Source organism: Xenopus tropicalis, chromosome 5, assembly GCF_000004195.4.
Source record: "Xenopus tropicalis strain Nigerian chromosome 5, UCB_Xtro_10.0, whole genome shotgun sequence".
Lineage (NCBI taxonomy): Eukaryota > Metazoa > Chordata > Amphibia > Anura > Pipidae > Xenopus > Xenopus tropicalis.
Window position 1 is genome coordinate 108,403,197 of NC_030681.2, and position 5,508 is coordinate 108,408,704.

Below are 5,508 nucleotides of genomic sequence, written 5' to 3' on the forward strand. Positions count from 1 at the left end.
AAAAAAGTATTAGAACTAGCTAAAAATGTGTCTTGGCACGCATATAAATCAATAGACAAAAAATATCATAAATAGGACCCTTACTTCCATACATTCACTCACAGCGTTCAGCTATGATAGTGCCAGGAATTCTGAATGAGTACTGGCCATGCATATGTGATAAGATTAATAATAAAAAATATAGACTTTTGGCACCATCTACTGGAAAGAAATGTTTATATACAAGTTACAATTAGGTATCATTTCATAGTGTAATTTAATCTTTTCTACTGGATATATAATTACTTGCAAATTGTATTGCAAGGACATGCCAACCCCAAAAAATATTTTTTTGCCTAATAAAAGAAAAGATAATTCTAAGCAGCTTTGAAATATATATTTATTACAAATTTGTAATGGTTTTTAAGTTATTTATATTAATAATTGCTATTAAAAGCACTGCTTGCCCTTTTCTATTCTCTGCCCTGGTGGCTCTGGCATTTGAAACAATGTAACACAAGCCACAAGACTGACAGTCTTGCTGGAGGAGACTGGCTTTTGCAACATTGTTTAAAAATGTCCCACATCTAAGGGTGAAGGCAGAGAAGCGAATCCGCTTCCATACACCACTCTGTGTGCACTAAAAGCTATGGCATCAGCCCGAGTGTGAGCACACAGAGCGAAGCAGATCGGATCGCGGTTGGCCTGGAAAGGGTTCGCTTTCGTGTTTTCCAGGCCGACCGCGATCCGATCTGCTTCACTAGGGCTGCTGCCATAGGGTTTAGTGCAGGCACACAGAGCAGCGTATGGAAGCGGATCCGCTTCTCTCTGCCAGGCAGCAAAACGCAGGGCTGAGAGAAGCGGATTTACGCTTTGTCTGCCCTCACCCTAACTGTAAACAAATTGTTCCAAGGATAGATTTGCTACCTTTCAACAGCACCCACCCTTTACTACCAGTGAAGTAATTGTTTATAGAATTCCTAGCAGTTGTTAGTATGAAATATTTAATTGTTGTTACAACGTTACAACAAAAACAACTAAGGCTAATGCCACATGAGGCGTAGGGCGGATAAGCACACAATCTTTCCACTAGATCAGTGCTGTCCAACTGGCGGCCCGACCCCCCCTCTGTGTGGCCCCCCACCTGTCTGGCTGCTTTGATGGCTTACCTTTGTGTAAGCTTTAAATGGTATCAGTACTGAGATTAACTGGCCCCCTGCATGGTTCTCACCTCAGATTCAGACTGTAATCCTCCTGTATTGTTTAAACATGTAATCCCCTGTGTTGTTCACACCTTTTAATCCCTGCATTGTTCACCCCCTGCAGTGTTCACACCTCAGGCTCAGGCTGTAATCACCCCCATTGTTCACCTGTTCACACCTCAGACATAGGTACTGTAGGTACCTATGTAGGTACTGCCTAGACTATGCTGCCTGTGTGTATGGCACACACAGGGAGCATAGGGTAGGCAGAGTATGTCACACACAGACAGCATAGGGCAGGGAGGGTATGGTACACACAGGCAGGGTAGGGCAGGCAGAGCATGGCACACACAGGCAGCTAAGGGCAGGCAGAGTATGGCACACACAGCCAGCATAGGGCAGGTAGAGTATGGCACACACAGGCAGTATAGGGCAGGGAGGGTATGGCAGACACAGGAAGGGTAGGGCAGGCAGAGCATGGCACACACAGGCAGAGTATGGCACACACAGGCAGCATAGGGCAGGTAGAGTATGGCACACACAGGCAGGGTAGGGCAGGCAGAGTATGGCACACACAGGCAGAGTATGGCACACACAGGCAGCATAGGACAGGCAGAGTGCCTGTGTGCCATACTCTGCTTGCCCTATGCTGCTTGTGGGAGGTGAACCTGGCAGGGGTTTGTTGTGGGAGTTTGTTAGCAGTTGGAAATAGCCATGAAATGGTCCCTAAGGTGTGTAATTATGTGCTGGGGGTTGCTAAAAGTCAACAAATAGGTATTCAACCGCACAGCCCTTAGATCAGGCTTGATGCATCAATCCTCGCAAGGCACACCACTGAGCCCTTCAATACAATGCGAATATAGAGGAGAGCACCATAAAGCAGAATTTTTTCTGCAATTTTTTCAGACCAAAAAACACAACATGTTTCGGGCAATGTGACGCCCTTTATCAAGTGACACTTGATAAAGGGCGTCACATTGCCCGAAACATGTTGTGTTTTTTGGTCTGAAATAAATAGCATTTTAGCAGAATTCTGCTTTATGGTGCTCTCCTCTATATTCGGATTGTGCTGGGGGTTGCTCTGCTATCCACAGGGGAGGAGGAGGCATATGGAATTTAAGGGTATATCTTAATATGACATAATATAATTCTTTCACATATGAATGACGGTTGATATCCCCACAGTAAGGAACAAGCATTTGGGATTTTGCTGTGCTACCACCATTGTGATAAAATAGGTGTGGTTTGAAGTGGGTGTGGTTTCAAAAAGGGGAGTGGTCAAAACTGGCTTCCATTAGCGGCCCTCCACCATGTATGCTAGAGAAATTCCTGCCCTCGGCACCGCAGAAGTTGGACAGCACTGCACCAGATGTCTGAAAATCAGTATTCAATCAAATTATTTTATGAACCCAAAGAACAGCATTGAATCTCATTCAGATATATAACAACAATATTTAAATCTATTTTGATATCATGGCACATTACTGACTTCCCCCCTTACATGCAATATATGGTTGAAGAAAAGCAATGAAAAATGTTTTGAAGTTTTTTTAATTTCCTTACAAACCAGCCTCTGAACTCATATTCTTAAAGGAGACATATTGGATAAATGGGAAAAAACGCTAATTTTGTAGGCAATTATGAATAATATCCGGTGCTGGTTTCCCTCTGGGCTAAACATTAACCCTATCTGTAACAATGGCCCCTTTATTGGAGCTCCCTATAGATCCTATCACTTCTCTGTCCGAGTTTGAAATGAAGAGTGGGCGTGTCCTAATGGTCCCTGCCAGAAGCACAGTAGGAGGGGGAGAGCCAATCACAGCCCTGCAGTCACACAAGCACAGACAGGCTTCAGTTCCCTATCAGGTCAGCCTAGCTGCTGATTGGTTCCTATCCTACAGTGCAGGGTACGGAGGGCTGCCGGCTCCCCATCTCATCCAGAGAATTCAGCCAGCAGGAAGTGGAACAGATGGGCGGGGCTAGTGGGGTTTTGGTGGAATTTCTCAATAAATCAGTCAGAAACACAACTTTTTAAGCACAATCCTTCTATATCTAGAGGAGTATAATTCCCTGGTACATTCATAATTTTTATAGGATATGTCTCCTTTAACCCCACTAATTGCTCAAAATGATCCCAAGCAGAAACCACTGCAGGTACATTTGTATCTGTCTCTGCACTGTAGTTACTCCTCAGCTATGTCCCTGAACTGCAGTGGTTATTATTATAACATATATGGAATTATATGTGCTTTATTTTTATAGAGATATTCTGCAACTGACATAATTGAATTCATTTTTATGTCATTTTAATTTTTTTGTGGGCAGGGTTGACAATGCTTTACATAATCCTCATGCCACGGATCTTCTTTCCTGTATCTCCCTGCCCTGATCCTTTGGCCTAGCCAACCCTCACATACATTTTGCTTGATGGCTGCCCTCCTGTTGCTGCTGTGTGTAGATGTATCGCTCCTCTGTGTTTTACTTTGTCTCCTTACAGCTCAATGGTAGTGAAAAAAAAGTCTGAAAAATTCGCTAAAATTTTACTTGTGCAACAATTTTTCCACAGCAAATTTTTTACATGCCCATTTATGCACCCGCGAATCGATGCCTGCAGAAATTTCGCTCATCACTACTCACTAGCCTCTTTTTAGATGGGGAAGGTGGCTTAGAGAGACAAAACTGGAACAAACTAGGGTTAGGGTTGCCAGCTTTTCTAGAGAAAAATACCAGCCTTCAATAAGGTGTTTGATTTTAAACAGGTGATCAGTAAATGCTACTGATTGGTTGCTATGGGTTACTGTGCCAGGTCAAACTTAGTGCCTTTTATTAAATAACCCCCATGACTAAGTAATGAAAAGAAGTGGCATACAGCACATAAAAACAAAAACGCACACAACTCATAAGTTCATTTTCAAAAATAATACTTTGACAAAAAGCTGTTTTTTTTGTTTTTTTTTTGTTTTTTTTTTTACTCTACAGCGCATGTTCCAGCCTATGTGGCACTCAGGGTCAGACTGGGCCACCGGGCCACCAGGAAAAATCCCGGTGGGCCCTGGCGGCCCAGACCCGACCCTTGCCGGCGCTCCCTCTGCCGACCGTTCCTCCCCTGCCGTGTTTAACTTGCGTGCGTTCAGGAAAGGACATTCGGGGGGGGGGGGCGGTCAGTGCCATGGTCACTTTTACAACTTGTATATTTCAACTCTTCAGCATTTAGTAATTAATTTATATACTGCAATTTGTGTGTTTTGGATATTACTATATAATAAAGTACATCATATATATAAGGCTCTGTATCCTTTTTGGAGATTTGCAAATGGCTGCCCTATCACAAATGATGTACTAGAGATCTTTGTGGCCATTCTTTACAAATCAAGCCTATAGCAGTAAATACAGAGTGACAGCTTCATGGTCATTGTCCCAGAACACAAAATGCAAGAGCAACTTTATATGCAATGCCTCAAAACACACTCCAGAATAAGCACAGTGCTGTTTCCTGACCCCAGAACGGGCAGAAATAGGGTTGGCACCTTTTGCTGAGGCTAACCCCGGGCAGTCGGGACGTGATGATACATGCAAAGCAAACTTTGCCTCAAAAACAGAGCAAAAAGAAAAAAGAACTGCAGCAACATTATCACATGTAACGCTCCTGGAGCACAATACAGACAGTGTGGGACTGGCCCATCAGGATACCAGGAAACTCCCAGTGGGCCCAGGTGTCAGCGGGCCCTCCTGCTCCTAACCAATTGGCCTACTTCATGGTCAGTCCCTATTTCTGAATGGGAACAAAGCGGAAGAAGTATAGATGCTAGCATGTAATTAACAATAATAGGAGAATAAAGATGTTGAGTGAGGAAAGGAGGAATAATAGTTTGGAGAGTGGGCCCATGGTGTAAGGTTTTCTGGTGGGCCCCTGGGGTTTCAGTCCGACACTGAATATAGAACCCACAGTCTAATGCCTTCAGAATACACGAAAGAGTAAATGCAGCAGCAATTTCAGGGGCAATGACACAGAAGATCTTGGCAACGTCTCTTATAAAATCATAAGCTATACTAGAATAATTAGTTAGAGGCACTGCAGTTAAAAGGGCCATGCAAACATACGTAGGAGTCATACACTGCGACTCACTAATAATCACTGGCCACAAGCTAAATGGCACGTTAATGCTTCTCTTCAAACCAATGGCTTCACTCGTTGTTTCGCTACAGGATTTGCCCCACTGAGTGGCTAAGCGCCGCCGCTGGAATGCGCACCATGACAGACTGCGTTCTTGCACTTCCTGGTTACAGAGCTTGGTTGCTAAGGGCGCTCACAACAACAGCGCAAGGA